General features: G+C 37.7%; 1 protein-coding gene across 3 annotated transcripts in view; it reads right to left on the reverse strand.

Moving 5' to 3' along the window:
- The window catches only part of LOC140147985 (protein mono-ADP-ribosyltransferase PARP14-like), a 46,945-nt gene extending 30,193 nt beyond the window's left edge, over positions 1 to 16,752 (reverse strand). For 2 of the 3 annotated variants that reach the window (XM_072169804.1, XM_072169805.1), the window contains exon 1: positions 386 to 524. The gene's annotated coding sequence lies outside the window, so the exon portion shown is untranslated. Of the gene's footprint in view, positions 1 to 385; positions 865 to 1,056; positions 2,773 to 3,311; positions 3,549 to 3,813; positions 4,063 to 10,757; positions 11,320 to 12,332; positions 12,406 to 16,625 lie in introns of those variants that run through there. The other variant, XR_011858428.1, reaches the window with a different exon arrangement.
- Positions 16,753 to 18,611: the final 1,859 nt, after the last annotated feature.

The following is an 18,611-nucleotide window of genomic DNA, read 5'->3' on the forward strand; positions in this document are numbered from 1 at the left end:
AAATGCTTAACAAGTGTGAGTGATTGGATTAACGGTATCAATTCTGAAATTCTAAAGAAACTCGATATTGTGAATCGAGGTCTATGTACCTCTTCCGAGCTTCTACCTTTAAAAGCATGTAAGCTACATTGATACCGATGCCACCAATAGAACGAGAAGATTTGCCCCTTCATTTTGCATACCACTTTGACCAATTTTTTTTCTCATTTCTCCACAAAATGCAGAAAACCCGCAAAAAAATCCAATGGGTGTAGTACCCCCTTAAGGTAACATTTTTGGACAAAGCTTCTAATAGTTATCAACTTTTTCTATACATTCTGAGCTTTTCAACTAATAAAATTCGACGACGGATATATATACAAATATATCATAATCAATATTTTACCTTCACTGTTAGTAGATCCAGTTGATTCCATCTGATCATCATCGTCAAAATGTTGTTGAAAATACGTCAGAAATGCATTACAAGCACGGTCATCGATGTTAGTGAATCGTATTTCTTTCAAACTGCATGATTTGTTTCTCATGCAGAACTCCATCGATGCTTCAACCAACGTCTTAGCACAGAGATGAATTGGAAAACCATAAAGACCTGAACTAATCGCCGGATCGATATGGTATGCATTCCAATACGTTTGGCTTCTCTCAATACGTTTGTCATAGCATCCCACAGTAACTTTTCTTCGTTAGTAGGGTCGTCTCCCGGTTTGGGTATGTGTGTGCCTTCCCATTTAGGTCCCGCTACGTGAAGTACATGCTTGCATGGAAGTCGGCCAGGAGATGTTCGCACCACCTCGCTTGTATTCAAAGATCGTCCTTTTTCACGAATGATTTGGTTACTCTCTCTTTGAACGCTTTCGCCACCTTCAAAATGAATTAAATCAACGTTAAACAATTAGTAGTTCACCAGTTGAAATGCATGCATTATTCAAACTGTGTACTTCGTACCCAAAGGCAAAGGTAAACAGTACGGCTTGTACATTGCATTATTTTTAATATCATGCAAAATAACATAAAATTGCATCTAGAAATAATATTGAATCTAGATCAACTAACCTGCAACCACAATAGCCTTGGCCAATCCCCCGACGTGTTGCAAATCCGTATTTGCTGCATTTACGATGCCATCTACCTGTTCTACTGTCAAATCTCCTTTGCAGACCATCAACAGACAACCTCCTGGTAGGGTATGTCGACGAAGTACCTGCACTTTCTTGGTAGACACACCACGAACGACATCATCTTGATCATCTTCAAATGATTCAAAATCTTTGTCAATCTCAACAATGCATTCGCATTCCTTCTCAACCGTCTTTAAAAATCTTTGTCCTTTGTTTTCTCGAAGCAATTGTGGAATTCCCGCTTTCGCAACCGGATATTGCTGATACACAATGTTGTCCACGAGCCCTTCAAGGTGTTTCATTGCTACCGACATGCCTTGTTGCGTTCCGGTAATGTGGAATCTGCTTGGGCGGCTTTCCAGCTGAGGCCGAATTTGAGTCACTGAGTGTTGACGGCTGGTTCCCGGAAGATCACGTAGTTCTTGTCCCTTATGTTCTGATATGAAACGCACCTTCCCCTTCTCTGCTTTGAATATCCTTTCAAGAATGACATTCTCTTCAATGAATTCTTCAATAGCGCGTACTGCAGTACCAACGTCTGTGATGAATCCTGTGATGTCAACTTGCGTGTTGTTAGAATTCAAAGCAACAAGGACCACTTTCCGACTATTTATTTCACTGAAATGATCTTGTCCTTTCGCTGATCGAAGAATTAGAAGAGTTGGTTCATTCTCAATGTTCACACTTTTCCTCACAATCTCGGTTTCGATGTACTGAACAGCGCGATCTCTGTCAGCATCTGTTTTTCCAGAGACTGTAATTTTACATCCTTCCGACCGGCATGCAGCGTGTATGTTCCTTGAATTGAAGATTTCGTGTATTTTGTCCTCGACAAGATTCACAAAGCGGCTTTTGCACGTACTTACGTCGATTGAACGTGTGCTGAGATTATGCAGTTTATTGGATATTTCAAATTGTGCCTTGAATACTTCGCTCTGCATACCTACGCATTCTATCGTATTGGAGCTCGGGTGTAAAGTAAACTTCACATTTGCCCAGCGTTGTTCAATTTCTTCTTTAATTCGACACAAAAGAAGCAGTTTGAAATTGTCTGAATTGAAGGGTATATGTTCAGTAACCGTTTGTCTTTCTCTTTCGGCAGCTTCTTCTAAAGTCTCTACGTGATTCATGATATCGGTCTCTGCGCTTTTGACATCTTCTGATTTTCCTCTCAAGACAATTACGCCCTCATTTGATCTCAATATTGGACGGACAAATTGAAGATTTCTTTGCGTAAGATTTTCACAGATCTCATTCCAGAATGCTCGATTAACACGTATTTCGCGTGTTTCGTACTGATCAAAGAAAGCCTTTACCCGTGTAATGGCGTTCTCTTTCCATGATTTCCACAATAATGGATCTTTGTTAAGTGTAGTGTCGGGCAATAACTGCATTTTGTGGTTATTCTGCTCGTGTGGCCATTCGATTTTAGTCACTACCTTTCGCATCTCATGATGAAGGTGTGATTGGATCTGGCCTTCGTTGAAAATGTATTCAGCAATTAACGGGTCCACGTCAACGACCTCGGGTTTAGGAACCCTCGGCGTTGGTCCGTCGATTGATACCTCTGCACCCAGAAAGTCGTAGAAAGGTGTAACCTTTAATTTGAAACCCTCAAGTGTGTGCCCCTTCTTTGTGACTCGTTCAACAACTAGGGAGACAAAAAATTAGTAAAAAACGAAATGGTTACTTACTGTTTCGTTTGTTTGAAACACATGTCCTCATTGATGGAACATTTTGCACATTACATGAGGAATGTGCTCATTAGTATTTTGAGTAGAAATATTACATGATGTTGTGAATTACATTGGCCAATAATATGTTCTCTAGGTGTTAAAGACAATTAAAAAAATCAATAACTAATTATTGATGTAATTCGTCGGTCGCAACACATAGTGGCGTACGTGAAGGACAAAATACGTTTCCGATCAAAACAATTTTGAAGGATATGCTACTAGTAACGGAGTCGACACTCCTCCACTGTTACTCTCAGTGGCCCGATTCCATTTGTAATTGAAGTTTAAGGTTCAAACTATTAAAATGTACCCTTAACAGTTAATAAGGAATAACTATTATAGGATAATAGCTAGCTCTAAACCTATACGCCACCTATACGCCACTATGTGAAACGGAAAATTTTGAAAATCACTCTACGCCACTATGTGTTGCGACCGACGAATTGATAATTACCTTTCCAGTTTTCAAAGAAAACGACAGCTTGGTTCTTGTCCTCAAGAAGACGAACTTCCCGAACACAATCCCCACCACTATTCTTTGTGCTTTCAAAATACAGCTCAATTGATTGTTGGGATGATCCTGGTTTCAAATTGTGCACATAAATACTGTCGGCAACCTGTACACGAGACGCTCTGACGAAGGAATCTTTTAGCTTTCGTTTTGTGAAATTATGAATGGCCTGGTTAATATCTGAAAACAATGTGAAATTCATAAGAACCAGGGAAGTAGTTGTAGAAGTAGTTGTTTTTGATGTAACATTTGTAGAAAAAGGAATAGGAAATGTTACTAATATAATTATAAGGTTTACCCTGTCAGGCGATTTCCTTTGCCGTTGACAGGTTAGAGCATAGAAATGTAACAAGATCGTCAATATTTAACATATTTGAAACTTAAAATAGGTCTAACTTATGTTAATTATAACAAATACATGGAATTAAACTTTTAATAAGAATACCTTCAAACTTTGCGTGGTATGTCACCAAAGCTGTTCCGGGTACTTCTCCGTACGAAATATCGGGATCCTCCTCCTTTTGAGTGCGGCCATCAATGAAAGAAGTCAGGAATTCATCAGTTACTCCGTCAGGTATCCCCGTGAGGCAAAGACGATATGGATCATACGGGCGAGCTTTTTTCCTTTCTCCCGGGATAACAGAAAGAGTAGAGCCTTCTAATTTGTGTGATCTTTGAGTGACTTCTTTTGCGGCTAAAAGAATCATTAAACATTTTGAAATGTTGGTGATTATTGTTCGTACTTTTGGTGGTAGATAAATGTTCAATTCGCCGGACAAGCGATAAGGAACGCATGTCGCACCAGTAGTGCAATGCGCGAAAATAAAGTCTGCACAAGAAGTAACGCAGCTGTTATAAATACGCCTATAGCTTCAGAACTAATAATTGTTTTCACAATATTTCAACATAGAGAGAAGGATGATTTTATATTTACACAAATTGTGATACCCCATTTGTCAAATGTCGTTCAACTTTAACAAAGCAGTAGTGCTTTTAAAGAAAAATACCCGAATTTAAAAGTTGTAGTTTACTGCGATCAATGGTTATTAGAGACATTGCGATTTCCAAACGTAGACATCGGACGTACGTTGATCTATTCAAAATCACTCTCCTGTATCGAAGCGAGGTCACGTATTTCGCCAGTTTTGAAGATTTTCTACGTTTGAAATGAACGTAGATACATGGTTGAAAATGCACAAAATTTGTCCATTTCACATTATGTTAAAGACAGTCAAGGATAATGAACATACGAAAGAAAGTCTAATTATTATTATGATCCCTTTTGTTTGTAACAAATCATTATAATAAAGCTACAGCGATGTGTTAAAGGTGAACCTCATTGAAAATAAAGTTATATATCAATGGAAAGCTTATGATGTCAGGATACTAAAAACTATTTTTTCCGATTTTTTTTATGGCCAATAAAGCTGAAAAATTAAAAAACCAATGAATTTTTGGTCTTTTTTAAGGCGCCCAAAAAGCACCCAAATCAATCGTCTATGACCTTGGGAATGCTCGTGACGTAAGCTCAGGGTTCGCAGTCACGTGATCCTGCTCGGAAACATGTAAACAAGACTTGCTTCCTGTACTTTGCAAGCTGTCCGGCAAGTCTGATTTTCACAATAAAGCTTGAAATTAGAGGAATCTTCAAGTTACTGGTTCCTTCTATATATATTAGAAATAGTAGAATTATTGTCAACACGTAAATTTTCCGTAAATTTTTGACAAAATCAGTCATAACTAGCTGGGTATAATTGGGTAGGCTAATTGAGTTTGAATTTCGCGCTGGGATCAATTCCATGCGCAAATGCTTGCTGCTGCCGTTCATGTCATGGACTGAATAAACATGATCGAATAACAAATTAAATACTTTCATGAAAGTTCATCTGTGTTGGTATAAATCATGATTTTGATTTAAACTTTTGATCCAAACACAAGGAATTAATTCCTACCTCGGAATTTTCAGATGGTACTCCATCTTTCATCAGCGAGTGATACAGTCACTCACTCGCTGATGAAAGATGGAGTACCATCTGAAAATTCCGAGGTAGGAATTAATTCCTTGTGTTTATCAAAAGTTTAAATCAAAATCAAAATTAAATACTTGTTTGTGACATTCCCTATTCTTGATTCATTTTAAAATATCTGATTAAAAAATATCGTCTTGCAGTAATTAAAAAATTAATAAAAAACCGCCGATTTCATCAAATCCAGCCCATATAAACTTGGTTTTCATATTTAGCGCATTGCGGTAATACATTCTTTCCACACAATCACGATTGAAAGAAACAGATATTTTATTATAAAATCAATACAAATTGGGCTTGATAGACCATTATTTGATGGAATTCTGAAATCTGAATAAAATTAAAATATTGTCACTTGTGTCACGATTCTTTAGTGATAGTACAATCAGTATACGGTACTGAAAAGTGAACCATTCATGTTTTATGGATTACCGCACATGATGCGTAAATTGCTGCTGAAGAAGGGACCCGACAGGTGGTTCCAGGGTTATGCACAAACACAGCGACTCGCTTCGTCCTGCCTGCGTGTGTTTCAGTAGATTTGATCAATCGTTATCTTATATTTGGAACATTTACATGAATAAATTTTGCTGATGAAGTAGCAATAACTTGGAAATATCAGAATGTGAATATAAAATCGGTCATTTTGTCTGCAAGTACAGTACAGTCGCGGATACTGAACATTCGGCGCCGGACTCGGCGACTGAGTCTCGGTCAGTCACGCACTGAGTTCATCCCGTATGTATCTCACGAGTTCGCCTATCATACATGACCGGTTGTAAAGCTAAGAAATAATTAAAAAATCCTGTACATGTACCTTATTCTATTCCTTCATTTTCTCATTGTGATAAGTTCATCTCAACTTGGTGTAACGATCTGAACTGGTAGCACTAGCAGTTATTTTTTGCAATCTGTTTTCATTCCGGTTCTTCGGCGAATCTTTGCTCTTCGTGCACTACTGTAATATTCCCTATGCATATCAGTGATATCGTGGATGGCTTGGCCTATCCCAAATCACCCCGGCCAGCACTTTTCCCATTTTTAAATCCACACACTTTATTCAGGAACTTCATTCTTGATTTGATCATGATGTTTCCTTCATGTTATTCTTATTTTATTGAAGATATTTTTCATGTAAAGTAAGTTGACAATGACTGAATTCGTGCATTGGCCCGATGCATGCCACAGTAAATGCATGGACATTGTGTTTACAATCAAACTCGGAAGTAACTGTGTGTCCCCGGGCTGACGTCATCAACGAAAGCGCCCAATTTGAACGATTTCGTTTTGTAATTTAGGGGGGGTGCCAATATCCAATCTTTGCATGGAGATTATGTCTAGCCTGGTACGTTAGGCAAATAAAAAATATTCTTTTCTGCTTCCTGACATCATAAGCTTTCCATTGATATATAACTTTATTTTCAATGAGGTTCACCTTTAACAGTTGACTAAACTTAAACGTGGTATCCATACGCAGAGATTGTCCATTGAAATGTGTGTGATATTTTGCGTTTAAAAAATGACATTGCGATATCTTATTTTGGACTCAACGTAGCATTAAAACGTACGTTCCACGTTGAAATATGCTGATTTTACCTCATATCTAGGTAAAGGAAACGTAGAGAACGAGTGTGTCCCTACGAATGTTATAATCAAAATATCATGTGTTTTTTGTACAGGTGAGGGGTGGGGCAATAATTTTGTGTATCCTCGGGGTGGTGAATTATTATAGGGGGAACAGATTTATTGGCAGGTCAAAAAAAGGGGGGAGGGCAAGTATTCTTTGGCAGTGCCCCCCCCCTGTTTGCCCCCCCCCCCCACACTTTTGAGGCAAAAAACACCAACATTAAGTAAATTTCCATCTTTTGCGACAATTTTGCGCAAAATGTGTTGATTTGCCCCCCCCAATTCACCCCCCCACATACTCCCGGAAAAAAATCCTGGTGCCGCCACTATTTTACATAGAACCCCGATAAAGATTACGGTACTGTTTTGTTTTTATGGTAATCTAATCTTCCATTTTCTTAAATTATCTGGGAGTTCTATGCGATAATCTTGAATCTTGAATCTTGAATAAAAGGGGACATCCAACTTCTATACCCCGGGGCACAGTGTCTTCGACCCTATATCTTCATGGCAGGAATCGCCATGGTAGGTTAAATCCACAGCCACGATTAGCCATTTGGTTCAAACCTTTAAAGCTCTTTTTAAACTAATAATTAGTCGAGGACATAACTAAGGCTACTCACAATAGCCGGGTAATCGATCTTGGTTGTGCGTGATTAAGCTTGTATACCCCATTGAGGTCAATGGTCATCGACTTTATACTGCCTACAGTGAGTGCAGCTGTACTACACGCTGCACGCTGTAGTCCATAACAGGACCAACGCAATATAAAATGGTCAAATTTTGAGTTCAAAGCGCACGGCCAATTTTCAAAGCGCATTTTCTAGCGACTATCATATCTGTTCAACACGTATTTCCAAGTTTATGAGACCAAATCTGGTTTCTTGAGAAAAAAATCATGACGGGAGATATTCATCATTTTCTAACCCGGTATCAGAAGATTTTCGTCTGATATCAAAATCGTGCATAGCAATTCACGTGTATCGATCCCGTGTATTCATTTTAGTGTCCCTTCTGCACCAAATAATTATTAGCCAGGCGGTGTCGGTGTGCGGGGACTATTAGGCCTATAATGATGACAAGCTCCCTATACATTGCTCGGACCAATGTACCATGCACGATGCAGTCAAAAGCGATATGTATTGTGAGCAGCACATTACACGTATTGTTGTATTGCTACTCTATACGCTGGCGAAGTGACGTCATAATCGGATTAACTACCATAGAAATAGATGAATACAATTTTTGAATAAGAGGTTATCCGTGTTCTATAAGCTGCATATCTTATCAACGACTGCTATACCTTGTTTAGGATTTTCAAAAGAAGTACCTGCATGTGCAACCATGACTGTTTCAAAATAGCCCGCCAAAGTCATGCAAGTAAGTCCGAGGTCGTGCATTGAATTGGTTTGAATGAGGCATACTACGGAACCAGCACCTTTTGTTAGAAGTCACACATGAGTAACGTGAATAACCTATATAGATCTCTCTGCACTACAACAGGTTGCATCATCACCTGTCTTCAAGCATTTAATAGATTGAATATAATACATCTCTTTTCAAAGAGACTAATGTTACAGGTGCAAGTGATTAGCATTTCTTTGACATCTATGGTTGATGACATATAGATGTCAAAGAAATGCTAATCACTTGCACCTGTAAGATTAGTCTCTTTGAAAAGAGCGGTATTGTATTCAATCTATTATATGATTGAAGACAGGTGATGAGTGCAACCTGCTTGTAGTGCAGCGCGGTATATTCAAAATTGTGTGTACATATTGCTATGGTAGTTAATCCGCTTAATTACGTAACTTCGCCAGCGTATATCTACGTAAAACCGTACGTATTAACGTACGTGAAAACGTACGGTCTACGTCTACGTTTGGAAATCGCAATGTCTCTATTATGTCAGGACTGTAGCACGTAAAGCACGTCATTATCTTCGCGCTTTACTTCAAATCAATACAAATAGCTGCAACCTTTACATTCGGATATCTTTGTTTCAAAACACTGCTGTATTGTTAATATTGAACAAAACTGGACAAATTAGGTATAAAAATACGCGTAAATAAATTATCCTTCTTTTTATGTTAAATGATATTGTAAAAACAATTATTAGTTCTGAAGCTATAGGCGTATTTATAACAGCTGCGTTACTTCTTGTGCAGACTTAAGATATGCGATCGAGTATAAATCCAGCCTTTTTTAACCATGCAAGTGGAGGCATATAGTAAACACTATTATTCGTTTATATATTAGGCCTACCAATTAAATTTTTACATTGTCATACAAGGGAGCATTGTTGTCTGTCACTCGCTTGCCAGTTGATGCAGGAAAAAGAATATTAGTATAGAGGTAGTCATTGTGACGTCAACGCCGCCATCTTGTGGGTACGGACTGTCTTGTCTAAGATCACCGCGTTGAGGGGGCACACCACTAAATCAATGCGCCATTTGTGTAACCCTAATGAGTTCCGGTAAAAAACAGAAACTTTTTGAGGTATTTTGGGCTGGTCTGTAGACTTATTAATCAGAAAGAGTGGCGAATTATAGCTTAAATAAAAGTGTAAAGCCTATACATAAATTTGAGTCGCCAAAAAAGTCGCATTTTTATAATTATTGAGAAAATAGGTCCGAAAATTAAAAAATGGCAGAATCGCGTTTGCAGTCTTGAGAGCATGTCAAAAACAGTGAGGGCGCTGTTCGCGGCCTCCTAGCGGGAAAACGAGATGAAAGAACCCCCATACATTGAAACATATGTTAAACTTTCATCGATTTGCAATCGACTGGTCATCATAAAATATTTTAAAACGAGCCCAAAAGGCCTCAAAATGAGCAAAGAAAACCGGTGTTTTTACACGTGTTTCAATGGGAAGATTATTTAGTGGTGTGCGCCCTTGACTGAAGAGGTGCATCACACGCTGCGACTTCCGCGTAATCGGGGGCGTAATGACTAACGCATAACATGCAGAACGGCAGTTCCCACAATATGGCGAATCCCGCCGAAAAGGCTGGCGGCCTCTATACTGCGCCAAAAAAGTATCCTTACGCTAGGAAAAATAATCACAATTTAACAACTGAACCATATTGGGGTAAATTCGTTTTTTAATAGATGCGCTAATCTAATCCGGCACATTATGACACCACATTGAATCCAATGTGACCTCAAGGGGTAAAGTTACACGCAATTGAATAGACAAAGGTCCAGTTTAAAAAAGAAGACAACGTGGCCTATACAAGGCACAAAAAGATACCGACAAGCCCAACAAAGAGACAATACAGTTTTTGCAATGAAGCTTTATTTAAATTAGTTTTTATTTCAGTTTTTACTTCTCTGTAATTTTCAGAACTTTCATTTTATTTGTCAACTCTTTTTTGTTTCAGTTTTCTTTTGTTCCTTTTATTTTAAACTAAAGGCACAAGTTAACCATTCACCACTCTCAAACCAGATGTCTAGTCCGTGGAGTTTTGAATAGGCCAGTTTGTCACTTTTCAAACTGGACTTTCGTCTAATCAAATGCTTGTAACTTTGCTTCTTGATTCCACATTGGATTCAATGGGGTGTCATATGGTACCGGGTTAGATAGTGCATCTACTGAAAAACCAATTTACCCCAATATGGTTCAGTTTTGAAATTGTGATTATTTTTCCAAGTGTAAAGATACTTTTCTGGCACAGTATATTATAGCCATAAAGATAATAGTACTTATGTAATTCAAAATATTATTATAACACACCTGCTGGGTCGAGGAAAGTGATATTTGCCACGCCGTGGTCTAAGCTATATTGAGTTATCACACCGCCTCCCGATCTCCGATTATTTTCGAAATACATTCGTAGCATGGCATCTGATGTCTTCGGATTGATCTTGGACACAACAATAGTAGCATTTTCATTTTCCTCCGTATGTACACTTGGTCGCTGCCCATATTTACTTATTGGAGGTGTGGGTCTGTTTTGGCTGTAGATGTTATCATCATGTCGAACTTCTTGAGGATTAAAAGAGTTGTCGCTGTTATTTGTATGAATTCTTCGTCGTTTGTTTGGTTGGGACGGTCCCAGATTGGGGTTGGGATTACTTGGTCCTGCGTGGTGTGTAAACTGTTGATGTTGTTGTCCATTACCATCAAATGAATTTTCTTCATCAGAAGCTGCCAATGCATACGGGGGACTAGAAATGTGACGTTTGGTTCCTGTCATGTAAAACTGCTCTTCTTCTGAACTTGAATTTGGTTCTCGCTTAATATTACCTACATCTTCAATTATGATGACGTCATCATCACTGTGGTCAACTTCACTCTATGGGGTAATAGAAAAAAATAGTTAGCCGAGCCATTTCAAACAGGTGTACACATGAATGATAGGTCATAAGGTTCCGCATAGCCAGCCCAGGTACGGTGAATTATATACTTCTGCGCTCTTGAAGATGATTCCAGTCTTGCATCCAGTTGGTGACCTGAGGAGGACATCGTGACTACTACCTATAATAACCCATTAATCCCTATGACATGATGACTTTGGTCACTGTCCATCATGCTGGCCAATATGAGCACCTATTATGATCTTGCAATGTTAATTCATGCAATATTCATAGCTATATATTCATTTTTGTTTGGATTTGTTAGTCTCAGTAATTAAACGAACGGCGCAAACCTATCCGCACTTAGATTGTAACATCCGCCAATTATCTGTGCAGCTCCCCAAATTCCATTGGGTGAAGGAAGTTTTTGATAACCAAACAACTAATCACCGCTTTTTGCGATACAGGAGGAAACCGGAGATCCCGGAGAAAATCTGCGAGAGCGAGCATGAAATCGGGATAAACCAAGTGCACATGAGTCCTTGGGCCGCGCCGGGGCTTGAACCCGGGACCTCAGTGGTGCAAGGCGAGGGAACTTACCGCTGCGCCAACTCGCTCCCCAGTACTTGGGTATTATTTGTGTTTGTTTGTTTGTTTGTTTGTTTGTTTCTTTCTTTCTTTCTTTGGTTCTTTGTTTCTTTGTTTCTTTGTTTCTTTGTTTCTTTGTTTGTTTCTTTGTTTCTTTGTTTGTTTAACCGGTCGGTTCGGGCGGACACACACATGGGTCCTGATGGGACCAAGCTTATCATCAATAATTCACAATTTCTGACATTATTATTTCAGAATAGCGTATTTTGTACTGGTCAGGTTTAACATGCCGGTTCGATTTGTTATAGTTAGGTGTTACACAGCGCAAATTGTTATTTAAACAAAACCGGATTTGTGAACTTTGGTAAGATCGTAAGCTATATGCATGATTTCAACGTACGATGATTAAATCTTAATATCTTACCGTGTTTATGGTACGTTCTGCCATTGCTGAAACTAACGACTACTATTGTGTACCAGAAATGGAAGAAAATGACCTAGAGAAAAATCACAAATGCAAGAAATATTAAATGGAAATACAAATAGGTGGTGCTAAAAGTTGAAGCTCAAGCTCAAAGACATGCATGGGTGTCCTTACTTCATATACTGTTACACACAATAAATTTAAAAGTTTAGTTTATTTTATAACGATATGGTATACTATGGGCAGCCGATCATTAACAGGCTAATAGCTATTTAACTGCGCATTAAATTTTCACATAAATGTGTTTTGTGTTGTCAAAGCAATATTATGTTAATTATTCTAAAACTGTTCGACAACGACTCCACTGTCAGTATGTTGTTTTTGGTTTCCCGCATAGCGGGAACACCCTATAGAAGTCTATGCTACTTACTTACTTAGTTACTCACTAACCATGTGGTCTTAGATGGGTATATCTTGAAATGCCACGAAGCTATACACCAATCCGAGAAGCGTTTACTGTATTTGGCCCTCTATTGACGGCAACACAGATGTACCAGAGCGGGATATTTAATTCGTAATTCAATACTCATGATTGTGTATTGAATATCACTGTTGTGTACAATTCCCGGGTACAATTCTGTATAGCACACAATAAATAATGGATAGAACCCCCGACCTCGGGACACCGCAGTTTTACATCGGGGACACCCCAGTAATGGCGAAGTCGGATAGGTGTATAACGAAGTTTAGGAATACAATGAAAAACACCGGGGTTCTACTCCTAATACTTTTAAAGCTGCGTCCATTTTACTCCCTCTCCCATGGCAAAAGATACAAGTGACTTGTGTCTGTATATTTTGTATTAAGAAGTGGGACCATGGGACACATTACGACTATCCTGAACCATGCCTGAATTTGTTCGGAGTCTTTGAATCTGACAGTGGTGACCTTATTATGCATTTTACTACCCCCTCCAATAGCAAAAGATGCAAGTGAACTTCAATTCAGTGCACCTGTTTGGTCAACAGGTTAGGACACATATGTGGCAACTTGACAAATCAATATATATAGGTGAAATGCATTATATCAACCCTTTAAATGAAGAAAGAAAGAGTAGTCAGTTAAATAAATAAAACATAAAAAATTTAATTAATTAAATTAAAAGAAATCCACTCACAAAATAACACAAAACATAACACAGCTTTTTTACTCTTACCTAAAAATGACGCCTCACAAAGCAATATAAAACAAAAGAAATCCAGTCACAAAACAATATCAAACATAACAGTTTATGCGCATAGAGACTGTACAAGCGTGAATGTGAGTGATGCACAAAATCTGTCCCCTAAAATGAGAGCCTCACAAAACAATATATAACAAAAGAAATCCACTCACAAGATCATAGAAAACGTAACTTAAAGGGTTTTTTTACTCTCCTAAAATTGACTGCCTCACAAGACAATATAAAGCAATATAAATCCACTCACAAAACAATATCAAACATAAAAGTTTATGCGCATAGAAACTCTACAGGCGTGAAAGTGAGTGAGGCACAAACCTTCCCTAAAATGAGAGCCTCACAAAACAATATATAACAAAAGAAATCCACTCACAAGATAATAGAAAACGTAACTTAAAGGGTTTTTTACTCTCCTAAAATTGACTGCCTCACAAGACAATATAAAGCAATATAAATCCACTCACAAAACAATATCAAACATAAAAGTTTATGCGCATAGAAACTCTACAGGCGTGAAAGTGAGTGAGGCACAAACCTTCCCCTAAAATGAGAGCCTCACAAAACAATATATAACAAAAGAAATCCACTCACAAGATAATAGAAAACGTAACATAAAGGGGTTTTTTACTCTCCTAAAATTGACCGTCTCACAAAACAATATAAAACAAAAGAAATCCACTCACAAAACAATATCAAACAAAACAGTTTATGCGTATAGACACTGTAGAGGGCGTGAATGTGAGTGCGGCAAAAAATCTTTCCCCTAAAATGAGAGCCTCACAAAACAATGTAATTATAACAAAAGAAATCCACTCACAAGATAATAGAAAACGTAACATAAAGGGTTTTTTACTCTCCTAAAATTGACTGCCTCACAAGACAATATAAAGCAATATAAATCCACTCACAAAACAATATCAAACATAACAGTTTATGCGCATAGAAACTGTAGAGAGCGTGAAAGTGAGTGAGGCACAAACCTTCCCCTAAAATGAGAGCCTCACAAAACAATATATAACAAAAGAAATCCACTCCCAAAACAATATCAAACATAATAGTTTGTTCGCATGGAGACTGTATAAGCGTGACTGTGAGTGAGGCATAAAATCTTTCCCCTAAAAGGTTTTTTTACTCTCTCCGAAAAATGACCGCCTCACAAAACAATATAAAACATTACAGTTTATGCAAAAAACAAAACTGTACAGGCGTGAATGTGAGTGAGGCACAAAATCTTTCCCGAAAAATGAGAGCCTCAGAAAACAATATAAAACAAAAGAAATCCACTCACAAAACAATATCAAACATAACAGTTTATGCAAAAACAGAGACTGTACAGAGGGCGTGAGTGAGGCAAAAAATCGTTCACCTAAAATGACAGCCTCACAAAACAATTTATAACAAAAGAAACCCATTCACAAAATAATAGAAAATATAACATATTGTTTTACTCTCTCCCAAAAATGACCGCCCCACAAAATAATATAAAACAAAAGAAATCCACTACAAAACAATATCAAGAATAACAGTGTTAGGAGCCGTACTGACTCAAGGCCAAAATTAACTTTTACCCAAATTCACACGAATGCGCAACACAAATACACTACGTGATTAAGCTAACAAAGTCTAAGTCTTTATTTGAAAGTAATACACAAACTTTTGCGTGATTACTTCCAAGGTGTTTCCCCTTATCACAAATTTCTCATGACATACTTTCAGCTTGTAAAGAAAGTTAAATAATTAAATTAAATTACTGAGGGCACATCACAACAGTTTATGCGTATAGAGACCGTAGAGGGCGTGAATGTGAGTGAGGCAAAAATCTTTTCCCTAAAATGACAGCCTCACAAAACAATATGTGACGCGATCAAGCAAAATCAGTCGGAACTCGGCAATATTGGTTTTGAGATATAGCCAAACAAAGCGAATATTTCCTTTTGTTTCCTCTTGTTTTGGAAACACTTTAATCGCTAATATCTTTGGAACTGGTTGTCCAATTTCAATGGGTTTTTCTGCAAAAGCAGCTTTGTAAATGCTATTTAGTAGCCTATAAGAAACTGAAAATTTAATATTTCCGAGTTCCGACTGATTTTGCTTGATCGCATCACATATATAACAAAAGAAACCCATTCACAAAATAATACAAAACATAACATAAAGTTTTTTTACTCTTTCCTAAAAATGCCCGCCTCACAAAACAATATAAAACCAAAGAAATCCACCCACAAAAAATATCAAACATAACAGTTTATGCGCATAGAGACTATACAGGCGTGAATGTGAGTGAGGCACAAAATCTTTCCCTAAAATGACAGCCTCACAAAACAATATAAAACAAAAGAAATAATAGAAGAAATAATATAATTGTTTTTTTACTCTTGAAAATGACCGCTTCACAAAGCATTATTCAATAAAAGAAATCCACTCAAAAAATGGGTGGTTTTATCCAAACGAGTATAACTTGGTTTGCTGGCCTTAGGCCCATTCAGTGACCCCAGCATAATTAAAAAAAAGCCCTAAAATTGTTTATCAATTACCTATAAGTGAAGGATTAGTCATTCAAATGAAATGAAAAACTTGTCAAAAAAAAAACAAAGAAAAGAGCACTTATGACAAAGTTGAAGCCCCATTAAAATGCATGATGATGTAGCAAATTTCTCTACTTAAGATTTTGATCATTTTTACATCCTTCATGTTTTACATGGTTTAGGACTATCAGCTAATAGTGCAAACATCTAAAAGCGCTGATGTTTCATTGTGTCATACATTTATTGGTAGTGTGCGTTTTCCAGATCCTGGATATACATTGAAAACGAGTTACTATTAGCTACTATTGGCAATATCACAAGAACACCCCTACTCCCACCACTTTACATAGGATATACACAAACGAACACACCCCATCTCATAGACACCCAACACACCCCACACATACACCCCCACACACACCCACCCCACCAACAGAGTATAATAATAATAATAATGCAAGGGTATGTATGTATATATACATACATACCCTTACACCCCACCACTGACATGTAAATTATTCTACTTACGCGTAAAATTCGTGTAACCAGAATATGCTATGGCCAATTATTCCATTGCAGGTTGCTCCTTTGGTAGCCGAATTATTTAAGATAAACACTTTAAGATGTTAAGCTTTTTATATTCCTTTTATACAGATTATTTATAGATTTCCCGAGGTTTCGCAATCGTGTGTTTTCCCCGGCTGTATGTAGTCTGGTGAAATACCTCGGTATCGCCACTCTCGACGATGCCGGGTACTATAGTGTTTGCACATAATATACTTATTTTATATTACTTTAAACATATTTAACAACAACGATAGGGACTTTGATCCCCGATTATGATGGAAAAAAATATTATCTATTTTTGAATACTTTTTGCACAATTACTTTAAACATGTTAAACAACAACGATAAGGTCTTTGACCCATATTATGATGGAAATCAACTACCCGATGTAAATTTACGGTGGCGACACCGTAGCTAGTGGCGTTGTCACGAGACGTTCATGTATTGCGTAAATGCTTTGTTAGTGAACTAATAATGGGAATTCCCCAATATTAATCACTTAAAGGGGCAAAAGAAATGGTAAATCGTCAGATAAGTAGGTACAGGCGCGGATTTAGGGGAGGGGGGGGGAATGGTATAATTATCATGATGCACCAAATGACTTCAATTGGCCTTCATTCTGCAAAACCTCCCAACACTTATCTTTTCCAACTTCCCCTTCAAACACCCCAAAGAAGTTGCCCTTTTCATTTCTGCTTTGGACACACAGTACTTTATGTTTTAAGCATTATTTATACAATAACAGTGAAAATTGGTCCACGAATGGCTTCAATTGGACCGTCATTTCATAAATTTTCAGCCTTTTCAAACTAAACTTTTACACAATAAAATAGTGCCAAAATGGTCCACCAAATGGCTTCAATTAGGTCTTCATTTTGCAAAAGTTTATAATTTATGAGGCACTCCAGACACCCCTTACATGGTGCAAGCTCAACGCGATAGCCGCTACGCGGCCATTTTTTACATCTTATGCATTTTTTCTCAAATTATCCCCCCTCCCGACTGCTTTAGATCCACCACTGGGAAGGTATCAAAAACAAAAGTATACCAATTCAAATCTGTGAAACGGCTTATGTAAATTAGGTTCATATTATGTTTGTCAGTATTTTTCAAATTTGAACACATTTATTATTATTTAATATTTTAAATATTTGTGTTCTGTTTGAATTCACATTCCTGATTATCACTTTACATCTCTGAGGCTGCTGTGTTTAGAAGGGTAGCAATAATATGAAACTGTTACGGAGGGTTATAATATAATCAATATGAAATTTACTGCACAGTGGAGAGCATAGGCATGGAACAACAGACAACCAGAATATCCTCCTTTAAGATCCATTGTAACTGAACTCACTATTTTGATTGGCCACTAAATTTAACACTGTTTCCATAGAACATACTGCTAGAGATTGCGCCAATAGAAATGGAAAAATCCAGATAGTAATGATTGCATAAAAATATATTAGTCGGGAAAATCCCATGTATACTATTGTATACAGCTACAGCACCTTGTGGTATAAAGCCGACAGCCATATCATATCATAATACGTATTACATTATGAGGTAAATGGTGAGACACAGACAATTACCAGAAATAATCGGTGCACAGTGTCATCGCCCCGATATCTTCATGGCAGAAATCGCCATGGTAGGTTGAAATTGAATCCACCGCCACGCATAGCCATTTTATATCGACCTGTTTAATAGTTTTGTGTCGTATCATGGGCCGAAGGACATCTGACTAAGGGTACTGACAATAGCCCCGATTAGCCCGGTTACTGTCCTCGCTGTGTGTTAGTCGAGCATGGTACACCATAGGTCATATGGTTTTAGACTACCTTCACGATCACTGCGCTATATAATTCGGCACATATAAATCAGTTTTTGACTAGTATCTCAAAGCGCAAACTAACGACTATCATATCTGTTAAAATATACATTCAAGTG

The sequence above is a fragment of the Amphiura filiformis genome, chromosome 3 (genome assembly GCF_039555335.1).
Source record: "Amphiura filiformis chromosome 3, Afil_fr2py, whole genome shotgun sequence".
Classification (NCBI taxonomy): Eukaryota; Metazoa; Echinodermata; class Ophiuroidea; order Amphilepidida; family Amphiuridae; genus Amphiura; species Amphiura filiformis.